This window comes from Crinia signifera, chromosome 12 (genome assembly GCF_055691185.1).
Source record: "Crinia signifera chromosome 12, ASM5569118v1, whole genome shotgun sequence".
In the NCBI taxonomy this organism is placed as follows: Eukaryota; Metazoa; Chordata; class Amphibia; order Anura; family Myobatrachidae; genus Crinia; species Crinia signifera.
The window spans coordinates 29,717,593-29,733,999 of NC_139228.1; the positions used below are offsets into that span (position 1 = coordinate 29,717,593).

At 45.5% G+C, this 16,407-nt stretch overlaps 1 protein-coding gene across 1 annotated transcript in view; it reads right to left on the bottom strand.

Annotated features, from left to right (window-relative positions):
* The window catches only part of LOC146049969 (spectrin beta chain, erythrocytic-like), a 97,148-nt gene extending 81,168 nt beyond the window's left edge, over positions 1 to 15,980 (bottom strand). The window contains exon 1 of the mRNA XM_083166685.1: positions 15,492 to 15,980. The gene's annotated coding sequence lies outside the window, so the exon portion shown is untranslated. The remainder of the gene's footprint in view (positions 1 to 15,491) is intronic.
* Between the last annotated feature and the right edge of the window lie 427 nt (positions 15,981 to 16,407).

Here is a 16,407-nt window from a genome sequence, read left to right on the forward strand (position 1 = left end):
CACACCATAAGCTAGATCAGGAAATAGAACCCTACTTCGGAACTGGAATACATGTACACTCTATCAGTGACAGTATCAGTTCTTGTCAGTTACATGAGTGGTCATCGTTTTAGAGATCTCATTTAAAAATATTCAAATTTACCAAATTCATAGACTAAAAATGGATTGCCACTACTTATTGCTCCTTATATTGGGAACGTGTATGGATCGTTGGGTCGACAAGCACTTGGTCAACACCTCTAGGTCGTCATGCAGAAAGGTCGACATGGGCAAGGTCGACAGTCAAAAGGTCAACATGGGGTTTTCCACTGTTATTTTACCCGAATGTCGACACAGTCGACATGGACACTGAAATTCGGCACACTATTTTATTCTCCCACCACGCCCTATTGGATGGTAGGGCATGAAATACCGCCTGTCGGCACATGTCAGCGCAAAAAAACACTGAAAAACCCCTTGTCGACCTTTTGACTGTTGACCTTGCCCATGCTGACCTAATGCTTGTGTCGACCTAATGGCCTGTCAACCTTGACCTATGTCGACCTTTCTGCATGTGGACCTAGTGGTGTCGACCTAATGACCGTATCCCCATGGAACATGCAGAACATGTACACCAAAATTCCACATGCATAACTGTATGTGGTCAGGGCCACCACTAGGAATCGCGGGGCCCGGGACTGACCTTCAGTCCGGGCCCCCCCAGTACCATTACTTACCAAGCTGCGGCCTCGCATCTCCTCGGCGGCGCATCACCTCGGGAGCGCACACTGCACAGTGCAACCTGAAGAGTGCCAAGCCCCTCTGTGTCCTAGGCTCGGTGCTTTGCAGGTTACACTGTGTATTGTGCATGCCTGGCTGGGGGGCCGCCAGGTGGGGGAAGTGTGGCGGTGTGCGGCCGCGGAGTTGGGGGGTGGCACCGTGCCACTGTGGGCAGCTGCGGGGGCCCTCCAGAAGCCAGGCCCAGGACAGCTGTACCCACAGGACCCCCCTGTCGGCGGCCCTGTATGTGGTTATACATGTATTGGATATGCACATTTTGAAAGAAAATGAAAAGCATATACTCTGGTGTAGGTGATACTGTAAGTAATCCTGTAAGAGGTATATAAGGATGTGCTTGGGGGAGTTACAAGTGACTGTTTAAACCAGTCAATTCTAAGAATGCATTAGAGACAAGGGAGCACAGTCTGATAACGCTACGTTGGCTGATCATAGAGCTCTGGTATCACTTGATAACACCTGATACCAGTAGGCGAGCGGGAGAACAGCTGAACAGACAAAGAGTGATGTCACAAGCAAATGGCTGAATTACACAATGATTGAGTCATATTTTCTGTAAGCGATAATGATGGACGCATGCGGTGGATCACTGGGGGGAAACCACGGTCTGCAGTGGGACTAAAGCCCTTTCTATTCTGCTGTGTTCTCTTCTCCCTGCATTTGGACCAGTTATTATATATTTTTATACCAGTGGCATCGAGGGGGGCAGGTACTTTTTACCCGGGCCCGGGACTGCTGGAGGGGCCCAGGTCCTGCTCCCTTGTTGCAGTGGGGAGAGAGATGACACAGCACAGCCTCTCTCCCCTGCTCAGCACACACTGCTCAGTGTTGTGTGCTGAGCTGGAGAGAGAGAGGGGAGAGCAGCGGCAGCTCTCTCCCTCTAGTTTTTTTTTTTCACTGGTGCATGACCACGCCCCCTCCCCTAAGCCCCACCTAGTGGCCACACCCCCTCCATTTTTTTTGCCGGGGCCCGGCCAACCTTTTAGCGCTCCTGCTCTTACCTCTATATCAGTCTGTTACTGTCCAGTTTGTTTTTATCACTGTTTCCAAGTAAAGCACAATGGAATAGGCCGCGCTATATACTGTAATAATACCCCTTTTAACGGTGTAAAAGGGGTTAACGCGTGTCCCTTTACACAGGACTTCTACCCAGGTCCTGACCAGTCGCACGTTGATTGTCATGAAGCCGGCGTTTGGGGCTGTTCACCGTCCGTTTTCTGGGAGTATCAGGGAAGCCGCAGGTGCGGCACGGTTCAAAGGGAGGGTATCTGACATCAGTTCTGGACCTAAATCCAACTGATTCTATGGCAGGCGCCGTGTAAGGCTATGTACACTCTGCACATGCTGGAAATATCGATGGTGAGCGGCTTGTGAATGGGAATGCAGCTATTCGCAGGCCTGTGATACTATCCCAAGCCGTGCTCAGCAATTCACTGGTCTGCACAGGGCGGGATTTCACTGCAGAGGGGCGACGTACACCTGATTGCTGGGCTCCAAAAATGTGCAGCCGCGCAATCAGATCTGAATCAGACCCAATGTACAGTCATTGATACTGTGAATATAAACTGTATGACATCATACAGCAACCTCACTCATTTGCTATGGTATGACACAGGTTAAGGAGACAGATCTCCCCGGTTGCTATACTGAAAACTAGAACAACAACAAGTAAATGAAAATGTGAATCGCTCATACCGAAATTGCTGCTTTAAATAGTCTTGCTAAAATGATCTCAGCAACAGCTGCTAAATTCCTTGACTACACGAAGACAGTCAGTGAAAGATCAACCCACTATGGTTGTGTGACCATGATGACAATGAACCTTCTAACCTTCTAAAAGCGGTTGTCGCATCAAAAAACATCCATGTAGCATTTATATATTAAGGACCTTATTCCGGTCCGTTCGCACGGACCAATTCGTTCGCAAGGGGTCTGATGTTGGTGCTTTGGGCATTTCTGCAAACTGTTGGGTGAATGCACCGCACCCATCCTTGCACCGGCCAATCAACTCCTAACTGCCATGTTACAGGCGGAGTTTTAAAACTGACAGATAAGAGCTGATTGGCTGGTGGTTTATCACTCTCCTTTTTATCACTTTTCAAGACTGAGGACATTCTGGTTAGTTCGCTCCCCTGCGCGTTCGCACAGGGATCCACAGAATTTTTTTTTTGGGGGGGGGGGGGGGTTGGCAATTAATTGATCGCGCCACGAATGGAATTTTGTTCCTGCCAAACTTCTGTCAAATGCAACTGAATATTCAAGCCGTTGTCGACAAGGTATTCCCAAATCTAACAACCAACTACAAAAATCCGAAGTCATCTGGCTATAGATAATTAGTTCTTCCTGTGCGAAGCCGGGGCGGGTCGCTAGTTTTTTATATTATTGAAGCAATGGTTGGATGGACTGGATGCTACCCAGACAGTTCTACATGGAGTGTAACATTAGAAAACTCTCAATATATTGCAATTTTATGAATTTTTATCTTTATAACAAAATAAACTCAAAGACGACTTTATATTCCTCTCAATATTCTTAGGTGACAGGTAAGCAGAACTTACTTAAATGAATCATTTGCACTGATTAACTCGATAAGAAATTTTTGAGCATGGATAAAAATCTAAGACTCTGGTGTTGTGATTGGAGACAGTTGGGGAACCACTGCGTGGAGGAATGGAAGGTGATGAGCTTCTTAGCAAGTGCTTCTGTTATACAATATCCTACTGACCATCACTGCCAGTTCCAGTAAATGGATGCAGCATGTAAACTATCTGCATGTTTTGTCTGTGGAGGAAGTGGTCATGTGTGGACTGCTGGTGTCAGTACCAACAGCCTTTATAATATCAGAGCCAATGTTAATGTCAAGTAAAAGTGCACAATCATAATTAACCCCTTGGGTGGTATGCCCGTCTCAGCGGCTTTGATAAAGCAGCTGAGACTGTGAAACGCGCCACTTACATTTTATGGACTGATTCGGACCAGCCTCGAAACACCTTTGGACCCCATATTGGCACAGCTTTTGGACCCTGCCATCTGCATTAAAGGATCCTTACACCTCCATCTTCGACTGCAACATTTGGGTGTACTCCCCTAATCTTGGACGGTGACTCGGCCTAGTGCACTCAGGCCTACATTCCCTGGGAGGAACAAGACTCACCACAGTGTTCAACTAACAGGTGGGCGGTAACATTTATTCCTTGCACTTGCACTTTACATGGTCCCGATTTGAGGCATAATAGGAACGGACAGCCCCCCTTTTTTTCCCCCATTTCATATGTGAGGCCAACTTGCATCAAATACCAGCAATTCCCCCTACGGTTTTCATTGTATTTAATAAAATGTATTCATTTTAATGTAAAATCAGTCCAATTTCCATTTTGGTTTTATTTGATTTTAATTAATGTAAGTCAGCGCTGCTTCTTTCTTTTTCTCTTTTGTACACATGGGCAGGGGTAGAAGCACACATGGGAAGGGGTAGAGGCACACATGGGAAGGGGTAGAGGCACACATGGGAAGGGGTAGAGGCACACATGGGAAGGGGTAGAGGCACACATGGGAAGGGGTAGAGGCACACATGGACAGGGGTAGAGGCACACATGGGAAGGGGTGCAGGCACACATGGGTGGGGTAGAAGCACACATGGTCAGGGGTAGAGGCACACATGGGCAGGGGTATAGGCACACATGGGAAGGGGTATAGGCACACATGGGCAGGTGTAGAGGCACTCATGGGCAGGTGTAGAGGCACACATGGGCAGGGCTGGAGGCACACATGGGCAGGGGTGGAGGCACACATGGGAAGGGGTATAGACACACATGGGCAGGGGTAGAGGCACACATGGGAAGGGATAGAGGCACACATGGGAAGGGGTGCAGGCACACATGGGTGGGGTAGAAGCACAAGTGGGCAGGGGTAGAGGCACACATGGTCAGGGGTAGAGGCACACATGGGCAGGGGTGGAGGCACACATGGGAAGGGGTATAGACACACATGGGTGGGGTAGAGGCACACGTGGGCAGGGGAAGAGGCACACGTGGGCAGCAGTACAGGCACACAAGGGCTGGGGAACACATAGGTAGGGAAGTAGAATGAAATGGGCATGGACAGAGGAATATATGGCTGAAGCAAATAGAGGCCTAGTATACATGCACCAAACTGCTGACAGCCCCCACAAGCACACTGGGTTGTGGGGAAGCAGACACAGACCACCTGGCCGCATAAAAAACCTGAGGTGAGAAGGAAAGCGGGAGGGGGGAGTGCAGTGCAGCTAGGATCATGCATGGCCGGGTTGGGAACATTTGCAGAGCTCTCTAGTCAACCGTGAGCCTCCTTAGCTGCTGGCCACCCACCTCCCCTGCAGCACTACAGCAGTCCCCACAGCAAGCAGATAAATACACATAAGCTGCCAGTATGACCTCCATGCAGTCATCATGAAGCCCAGGTAAATGCAGAGCAGAGGCGGAACCTCTTTTCACCAGCAGAAAGAAGGACATGGGGGCGGGGCTGAGGCCGTGCATGAAGTGGGCGCTCGGCAAGCAGCTCTGTGACTCTTCCTCCCCTGTGACCCAATTGGTCAGGGGGTTGTGGCCTTCTCAGGGTGCTGGGCAGCCCTGTTATGGCTCTATAGTCTATAAGCTTTTGTTTTAAAACACACATACAGTGGACCAGATGTAAAATTGCATCCATCACCTCCCCTACCACAGACACTCAAACCTACACTGAGATAGTATCCAGTCCCTGGGACAACAATGACTAGGTCGACACCTAGAATGACCAACATACCATTGTTGATCATGTATATGTCAACCTTAAGCTTGTGCCAACCTTCTGTCATTGTCAACCTAAGGTATGTCAACCATTCTTAGGTATCGACCTAGTTACTGTCCACCTAGCATGCGCGCCGCCTGACTGAACGTATGTGTTACAGGGAATGAGAAATCCTTCAGCCATAACACCCAATCTAACCACTCAGGTGTTCTCCATACAGGGACGCCTGTTGTTGTCTGTTATTGTATCATTTCCTGGAACTTCCCATAGCAGGTAAATATCCAGTCCAGAGCCGGCAGACCAGTGCTGCCCATAGCTAGCATACAGTCAGGACCAGATTAAGGGCCTTATGGGCCTGGAGCTGAAAATGTTCAAAGGCCCATTATGAGAAGTGGAGGAGGTGAGGGCAATGCCATGTAGGCATGTATAACCCATACACTATATGCCAGAATGTCTAACTAATATATAAAAGTACAAACATTGCATAATTGTGTGTGCAAAATAGAAATGCAACTGTAATACTTATAATTAGAAAGTTTATGCTTATGCAATTCTTGTTCCACCTTCCCTTCCCAACCACAGCGGGGCAGAAGCTGCTGCAACAGCCAAAGCAGGTCTCCAACTGTCCACCTTCCCAACCACAGCAGGGCCGAAGCTGCTGCAGCTACAAGACCAAGGGGCAGATTTATTAAGCTTGGAGAAGAGATAAACTGGAGATAAAGTGGAGAAAAGGTAAAAGGAGATAAAGCACAGCCAATCCGCTGTGTTTGAAAAGGACAGTTGGGAGTTGATTGGCTGATGCTTTATCTCCTTTTACCTTTTCTCCACTTTATCTCCAGTTTATCTCTTCTCCAAGCTTAATAAATCTGCCCCTATTCTCCAACTATTCACCTTCCCTTCCCAACCACAGCAGGGCAGGAGCTGCTGCAGCAACAAGACCATGTCTCCAACTATCCACCTAATCTTCCCAACCACAGCAGGGCAAAAGCTGCTGCAACAGGCACAGCAATTCATCAACTATTCACCTATCCTTGCCAACCACAGCAGGGCTGCTGCAGCAGGCACAGCAAGTCTCCAACTATTCACCTTCCCTTTCCAACCACAGCAAGGCAGTAGCTTCTGCAGCAGCCAGAGCAGGTCTCCAACTATTTACCTACCCTTGGCAACCACAGCAGGGCAGGAGCTACTGCAACAGGCACAGCAATTCATCAACTATTCACCAACTCCCTTGCCAACCACAGCAGGGCTGCTGCAGCAGGCACAGCAAGTCTCCAACTATTCACCTTTCCTTCCCAACCACAGCAAGGCTGAAGCTGCTGCAGCAGCCAGAGCAGCTCTCCAACTATCCACCTTCTCTTCCAAACCACTGCACAGCAGTAGCTGCTGCAGCAGCCAGTGCAAGTCTCCAACTATTCACCTACCCTTGCCAACCACAGCAGGACAGGAGCTGCTGCAGCAGGTACAGAAGATCCCGAAAACCCTCGATGAATAAGCAGACAATCAAGAGAAAAAAATGACTGGAGCCTCATGATTAAAGCTTTCAAATGACATATCACAATGCATGAAAACAACAGAAATAGCACAGACCCTTATGACAGCACCCTTAAAGGCTTGTCCAATTAAACCTATATTAGAACTTAGATCGTCCGTTAAGATGAAAAGGTAGTGTGCAGAGTTTTAAGACGGTTGGTCAATCATTTAAGAGTTATCGTGCAACATCCATACACACACACACACACACACACACACACACACACACACACACACACACACACACAAACATCGTTCAATTATACTTATGTAGATGGCCAACTATGTGACCAGCTGGTGTCCAATATTCAAAGAGGGGGAGTCACACTGCTAGTGAGTGAGTCCAGGACAGTGATGTTTGGGGTGGCTTTAAGTGTGGCTCCCCTTTTTGAATATTGGACTGTGCTACAGCCTCACAGCTGCAACTGCCACTGGTAAGGAAGTCCAGGAACAGAGCATTGGCAATCTGGCCCCAGGCATATATCCTCCTCCCCCCCCCCACACCTGTCAGTCAGGATCCCAACTGTCGGGACGTCATCTGGTGCATAAAAAAGTTGCATAATTGTGTAGAATATAGAAATGCCATTTGAATACTTTTGGTGTATGGCCAACCGTGTGGCCAGCTGGTATCTGTCTGGTAAATCATCACGCTGTTATGATGGGGAGCCTATTTTTATGTGGAGGCCTGGAACTGCACTCTCAGCCTGTACATAGGGATTGGAGACGGCGGTGCTCCAGCTGCGCTGTGTGACAATGGCTGGTGGGCATACTTACCTACTCTACTGGAGTGGCCGGGAGGCTCCCAAACATTGTGTCAGTGTCAAAGGAAGCTGTGCAAGGGCAGGCATATTGCAGTGATTCCAGTGATTACACCAGCTGATGCTGGCATTATCATAACAGGGCTCTCTGAGGTATTCTGTTTCACACTTTGTTTTTATAAATCCATCCAAATTTAATTTCCCATTATAATTATGGGAAATTCTACCTGGTTACTAAAATACATGCCCTTCAAGCATTGAAGGTGATGAAGATATAAAGGGGAAAGGGTGTGAAAATGACATTTTTCCATATTATTTTAGTAAAAAAAGTTAATAAATCTGCTCCTGAATTATAAATATTATATATATATATATATATATATATATATATATATATATATATATATATATATATTATATTGAAAGTACAATCTCGTAGTGCCACCTCAAAGATGGCAGATTTTCTTTTGCACCTCCCCCTAAGACGAGTTTATGTTCAAAAGAAAAAAAGAAAAACAAACAAACCCATTGAGGACATTATCAGTACGGAGTACCCGGCTATATTATGCTGCGTCATACTTTCTGGAGAACTGGCAGATGGTATGACATGTGACATATGAAGCGTATTTTGGGATGTCACTTTGAAAAAAAATTATGTTAACGGATTTTCTGGGGCTTTTTGGTGTGGCAGTTAAGGTGGCCATACACACGCAGATTTATCTTCAGATCTGGCTGGTTGGAACAAAAACATGGTTGTGGATGAGAGCACATGGTTGTGGATGAGACAGTTGACCATTTGCTTGGAAATGCTGGAAAACTGACAAACTGTCACTCATCCATAACCATGTTTTTGTTCCAACCAGCCAGATCTGAAGATAAATCTTACTAGTGTATGGGCACCTTTACACATATTGGGGCTGTTTCTGAGTGGGACGGATCTCTGCATGGGCACAGCTGGAGAGTTTTTGCAAACAGCGCTCAACATACCCTCAATGGGTGGCAAACTTTCTGCAGCAGTGAGAGTACTTCCACTAATTCCACCCACCCTCCGTGGTCTGCTTTAGCCGCAAAATAGGGACAGCTGAGAGGAATGCTTTTACCTGTATTGACTCCTAAGATCTTTGCTAACGTTGTTTTCCTATTGCAATAGGAAATAAGTAATATCCCTTTCACACCAGCCAAAATTCCTGGGTTGGCCCCGGGAACAACCTGTGACTAGCGCTGGTATGCAAGGTTCCCGAGCCACATTCCAAATAGCTCCTTTGACCAGCCTAGATTACTGGCTGGTGTGAATGGAACTTACCTGCGCAGCAGGCGGCGGGCAGGGTGGTGCGGGGTCCAAACAGTGGGTGGCGGGGTCTGGACAGCTGGTGGCGGGGTCCGGATACCGGGTGGCGAGGTCCAGACTGTGGGGATCCGGGCAGCAGCTGGGCGCTTATAGCTGGGCAGTGGGGAGGAAGCGCTGCTGGATTTTAAAAGACTGGCCAGACGCTCTCAGCCAATCAGCATCCAGCCAGTCTTGTCAAAATGTTTTCAAATTCTCTTGCCCCGCTGCCCGGCAAATAGCACTACAAGCGCCCAGCCGCAGCTGACTGGATCCCTGCAGTCTGGACCCCGCCACTCGCTTCCCGTACCCCGCCTCCTGCTACCCCCCATTGCCCCCCTCACACCAGAAAATGCAGGGACTAGGCTGGTGTGAATGAGGCCAGCCGGGGAATGTCCCTGCTTGAGCCCTGGACTGTATTTCCGGGTAAGTCCCTGCATTTTCTGGTGTAAAAGGGGTATTAAGTAAGTAAAACAAGACAGTGGTATTAGTAACCAATCTTGAACACTACATGATAATAATAGAATTCAGATATATTGGTTACATATACCTGCGCAGGTGTATGCTATGCCCCCAAGCCACGTCAAGGCTTCTCTGTATATTGGGGGTCCCTAGCGCTATACCTAGGTGCAGGGTGTGGCACCCCTAAAACCATCATAAGCTAGGAGGCCCAGTGCGGCATGCCAGTGAGATACTATAGTGTTAATAATTAGTGATAGGAAGCCGAAGCTATACATAAAGAGAGAGATACATGAAATGTAATTAAAATAGGAGAGAGATAGTGTTAGTGAGGGGAAAGTGTTAATAGAACATAAGGGCATGCCGCACTAAAGCCACCCAGCCCATCCAGTCCAGGGGCACCGCACCCCATGCCACCGTTACCCTAAATTGGGTCTACGATTAACCAGCAAGGAGCCACATGATAATGGCTCCTTACTTGATATATCCAAACTAAGAGCTACCTACCTTGGAGCAACCCCACTATCTCTCTCTTATTTTAATTACATTTCATTTTTTATTTTATCTCTCTCTTTATATATAGCTTTAGCTCCCCGGGAGGCTTACATACAATTTGGCACTTGATGTGCCATTTTTTACATGTGATGAATCGCATGCGATTTATCACATGTTAAAAAAAACCAGGGAGCTGCAGGACAGTGAGGAGCAGTGGGGCAGGCAGCGGCCATGCCGGTGAGGATCAGGCGGGGGCAGCGGCGGTAGTGTGGGGGGGGGGGGTAGCAGCGGCTCTGAAATGAGTGCCGGCCGAGTGCAGGTGGTGGGGAACCGGTGACAGTGGGGCGGGCAGCGGTAATTATCAGTGTGTGCAGTACAGCGCAGCAGCAGCGGCGGCTCTGAAATGAGTGCCCGGCGAGGGCAGCAGCAGGGGGGTGCCGGTGACAGTGGGGCGGGCGGCGGTGATCAGTGTGTGCACTGTAGCGCTGCAGCAGGCGGGCAGTGCCGGCTATTACAACTTTAAAATAACATGTCAAACGCTGATTTTCTGAGAGTGCTCTATCTCAGCCAATCAGAAGCCAGACAGTCATATGACGTGTTATTTCAAAGTTGTAATAGCCGCTGCTGCCCGCCCGCTGCGGCGCTACAGTGCACACACTGATTACCGCCGCCCGCTCCACTGTCACTGGCACCCCCTGCTGCTGCCCGTCCACTGCAGGAGGTCGGACGTCATCGTACGTGCTGCACGTCCGACCTCATGATCTGGTCCGATGTGCACGGGATAATTTTTGGGCCGATTTCTCGCGATTTATCGTCCCAAGTGCTGAAATCGCGTGGAATCGGCCCAAAATTGCATAGTGTAAGGGGGCCTTATGGATCCTACAAACAACTGTCCATGCTGTTATATCCACGCTCAGCTCAGGCAAGTTCTAAGCAATAAATGACACACTGTACCTCCCCCAGTTTAACATTGGGGAAGAAATTGGCTGATCCGGAGGTTCTACAAGGCTCTCTATAATCTTACAAACAGCGTTATCACCAGATAGCAGCTTTACTAGTTTTGCCTTATCTGGCCTAACGCGTCTAGTCCTCACGCCCTAGGGGAGTCCCTGCTTATCAAAGCAGAGAGACGTGAATTCGTCAGTTGTGCTAATCTTACGTCCTGGCCACAATAAAGTATATTACCGTTTAAAACCAATGAATAGAGAAAAAAAATACATTACACCCACCAATGATGTGGAATATTTATAGTAGGGTCAAATATCATAATGAATGAATTAATCAATCAATTTAATCAATCAATGAATCAATCAATCACACAATCAGTCAGCCAGGCACAGTATAAGCTGAGTACTCATATAAAAGATTTTTACAAACAATTGAACATCCCTTCCAGTTTCAATGATACACTCCCAGAACACACAATTTTAAGCATACACACTCTGCAATCATCCTTCCAATCACACAATATATTGTGCCCCTGGATAACAAGCAATTAATCAGTCCAGATTACATCTTCAAAGGAATGATTGACCAAAATATCATGAGGTTGCACCAACACACTGCTATTCGGATGTGATATCATACATTGCATCTTCCATCCGATTATGGCCATGCAGAATGGTTGCGGATTGCATGAGTGTCCAAAATATCATGTACAGTAGTGTGTACCCAGGTTTACTCTCTGGCCTCAGAGTCTCCGTGACAAGAACCACAGACAAAACACATAATTGTCACTACCAATGGTGGTTTTTACCTACCAATTAATAAGTATATTTTGTTCCTTTTTCCAGACCCATAGCCAAATTAAAATATCATGGGCCTAATTAGGCATGCAGCTCCAGTGGTATCTTTTTGGGATTCTTAGGGCAGAATTGTAACTACATGGCAAAATATGCTACAATGAACAATGCCTATAGATAGATCATTTGTGCAAATCCAGTGCTATATTTTAGCAGCAAAACAGTTCCTGAACCTCTAAAGAACCCCTTCAGTGGTAATCCCAAGAATTTTCCAGGCTATGCTTCAATGCCCAGACTGGCAAACTCTGAAAATTCTTGGGATTGCCACTGCTTAGAGCCGGGCAGCGCCGCTGAGTAGATCACTGAAATGCCCGGCTCCCACTGCTCAGCCGCGCCTCCTCCTCCCCCCCCCCCTCCCGGCTGTTGTATTATAGTCTGCGACGGACTGTAACTTCGTGCCGGGTTTCCCGAGGGCAGAGGCGGGTTGTGGGGGGCAGCAGCTGACATAGTGCTCAGCGGCGCTGCCCGACCCCGGGAGACAGCGTGTTGGGGTTTTTTTGGGGAGCGCTCCCCATAAAAAACACATCTAATGGGGAGCGCTCCCCATAAAAAACTCACCCAGTGGGGGGCACTCCCTGAAAAAAAAAAAACACCACTGAAGGGGTTAAATATGACATCATCAGGAACTGGGTTCCTGAATCTGCTTTGGGCCAAAATGTACTTTTCATAAGATAAGTTTTATTTTAAAGTCCCCTGTGATGGCCTTTGTTTCTAAATACAATCTCTCTCTATTTCTCTCCCTCTCTTCCACCCCCAGAACAGGTGGAAAGTTCCTGGACTTATTTTTTCCCCAGAAATAGTACTGTGCAAATCAAACCATAAGCTAAGGTTAATAAACCTACTACAGAGGGCTAGACTAGCTGTTGCCCAGATGAAAAAAATCATCTTCTAGCTATTACTGTAAAGAGTGTACTGGATAAATGATAGCTACAACCTGATTGGTTAATATAGGCCACACCTACACTTGTCCTCTTTAGAAGGTTTGATACCTCTCTCCTGGAATGTTGCCGTGGTGACCTTGGTTCTACGATGTTGTTGTCTCTTTTCGCAACTTTGTTTTGCAACATTAATAAGGGAATGTCGATCCAACATACAAAGGAAAATCTTTTGTTTCAGGTTCTAAGGTGTATATTTATTAAAGCTCCTAAAAATGAGAAGAGGTGATGTTGCCCATAGCAACCAATCAGATTCTATCTATCATTTTGTAAGATTCAATAGAGAAATGATAATCAGAATTTGATTGGTTGCTAGGGGCAACATCACCTCTTTTATTTTTAGATGCTTAAGTTCATTTATCCCTAAATATGCTCATTTGTTTTCAATACAATGGGGCAAATGCATTAAGCCTGGTGAAGAGATACGGTGCAGATAAAGTAGTAGGTGATAACACACCAGCCAATCAGGTCCTAACTGTCTTTTTCCAAACGCAGCTGATTGGTTGGTGTGTTATCACCTTCTACTTTATCTCCACTGTATTTCTTCACTAAGCTTAGTACATCTGCCCCAATACATTTTATTATTATTATTATTATTATTATTTACTAAAAGCATATTATGAAAAACATTACATAAAGTTTCCACCATTCCATTAATCATTGGCCGGCCTGGATTATCTACTACTCATATGGGGTATGTGCCGACAGTAAGAAGGTCGACAGTTACTAAGTCCACTACTATTGTTTGACAGTGCCATAAATCAATACAAGAAAAAGCTCAACATGCCTTAGGTTGACAGGGTGGAAAAGTTGACATAAGCAATAAGTCAACATGGAACAAGCCGACGTTAAAAAAGGACAACATGAGGTTCTCACATTTTCCTTGTCTATGTCGGCATACCTAAGTATAAGTGTGAAAAACTCATGTCAACCTTTCCATGTCGACATATTGCATGTGTCGACCGTAAGACAATGTCGACCTAAGTTATGTTGACCTTTTTTTGTGTTGACCCATGGCCTGTCGACCAATAGTGGTCAACCTATTGACTGGTCAACCTTTTACTTGTTGAACTGCCGACTGCATGCCGACATACGTAGGTAACTCCACATTGCCTATGCATCAATGTATTGGTCTTGTTCCTTATGAGTCGTGTAGGCAACATGGGCACTTGTAAGCGTTGTACTAATGAGAAGCCAAATATGGGCAGTCAGTGATAATTATCAGTGATCCCTGTCTTTAGGCTGGAGGCCCAAAGATTATTATGGCAGCTTTGAAGGAACTGTCCATTAAGTCAGTGATAAGTTAACTTCTATTCGTTGGAAATATTTTTTTTGTGTGTGTGTGTGTCAGCGCTGTGCTATAACGGGACTTCACAATATAGAGAGGCCTGACATCTGCTCAGCGGGGGTACAGAGTTATGGTCTCCTTCCTCTAAATCCAGCAGCTCCCACATCAAATATTCCAATTCACTAAAATCACTGAATATAATTAAACAGGCACAGATCACAATGAGAAATAAAGGTAACACAGTGGTGTTCTGCCTACAACAGCCTACATTTTATTTTATAAGAACCGTAAATTGAGCTTTCAGCTATACCGAGATACACAGTAAGATATACCCAAAGTCCCAACACACCGTACAGTACTGTGTATTCATGTCCACTTGTCATTGAGGCTGGTGATTTAGGAGAGTAATAATACACAACTATGAGCAAACACACACAACTCAATCTATTTTTAGGGTGTATCAATTATACGTCTACTATGAAAAATGAAAGTCAGTATTATATGTATACTGAGACGTTATCTAGGTACACCTGTATTATATAAATAGATAAAAATTACCTCATGAAATAGTCAGGAACAAGTGTGTTAGATTGTGTTACTATTTGAATATAATATTACCTCTTCCGTTGTGTGTGCATGTGTATATATGTATATTGGAGTTTTCAAAATGTTTTAGAGATAAAGTACCCACCAGCAGCCACAAGCATCATTTATGTACCATTATATATATATATATATATATATATATATATATATAGAGGTCGAGAGGACCGGCACTTAGTATATCCAATAGGTCAACAGATGAGGTGCCTTCCACATCAGAGGTATATAATAACGATTTTCAAAAAAATGAAAACAGGAGGCGGCACTCAAAGAAAACGTGGGTAAATTGTATTAAAGCATAAAAGTGCAAAACTTGTCAGTATACATGGTCAACAGTTTCGGAGCTGACGCCCCTTCCTCAAGACCACTGACACATCAACTGAATCAAACAAAACATAATGGTGAAGTGCACTTCACCATTATGTTTTGTTTGATTCAGTTGATGTGTCAGTGGTCTTGAGGAAGGGGCGTCAGCTCCGAAACTGTTGACCATGTATACTGACAAGTTTTGCACTTTTATGCTTTAATACAATTTACCCACGTTTTCTTTGAGTGCCGCCTCCTGTTTTCATTTTTTTGAAAATCGTTATTATATATATATATATATATATATATATATATATGTATATATATATATATATATATATATATATATATATATTGTATGTTCAGCAGATCAAATAAGTTTTTCAAATACATCATTTTCACAATCGACTGTAAATAGCAAATCGGAAACAAACAGGAACATGACTCTACCTTGTTGTGTCCAACTCCCACACCGGGTCCAATGTCACCGCCACAATAGTGAAGTATAACTTAGGGACAAAGGAGAGAGGACAGCTGAAAAAAGGTCACAAATACACTTTCACACAGCACTAGAAGTTGGAGGCACGCCCCATGTTACCAAAATAAAATTATCAGTAAGTGAGCAGGGACATTCCTGAGGTGTGGAGATACTCCGTATAAGAGAAGCCAGTACAGTCAGCTGTGGAATGCCACGGACAGAGTGTCAGTCAGTCACACGCGGTGTTGGCAGGACACATCAGTGAGTGTGCGGGGGGGAAAAGGGATGCCATTTCCTCTAAGAATTAGGCAATGTTTACTGAAAGAACCATCATCCATTGAGTGCCAACATCTCTGTGATAGATGTGCAAAATAACCGCTAAAAATGCCGGCGTCGCTCATTTTTTTTTTGCGTTTTTATATAAACGCAAATAAAAATTGCTGTGTAGAGATTATGGGTGAGATTTAATAGGATGAGAGATTCAGAAAGTGAGAGATTTGAGAAGGAATCTTCAGTTTTTTTAAAGCGGCAATCATTTACACTGCAAAACCAGTTTGATTTTGCACTGTAAATGATTGCCGCTTTAAAAAAACTGGAGATTTCTTCCCAAATCTCTCACTTTCTGAATCTCTCATCCTATTAAATCTCACCCTATATTTCCTATATAAGGTAAATTATTACAAGTCATTATCATGAACAAAAAATGTTTGCTTGGCAATTATTACACCTATTTTGTCAAATTCACCCTGCGCGCAATGGGTTAATAGAGTTTTTATTACAACTTCCAGCAAGGACCATTGTTGTAATTGCTTTTGATGAATTGTTACCTGCACTGTCGGCGTGGTGCTCACACAGTGTGTGTGTGTGTGGGGGTTGGGTGTGGCGGCA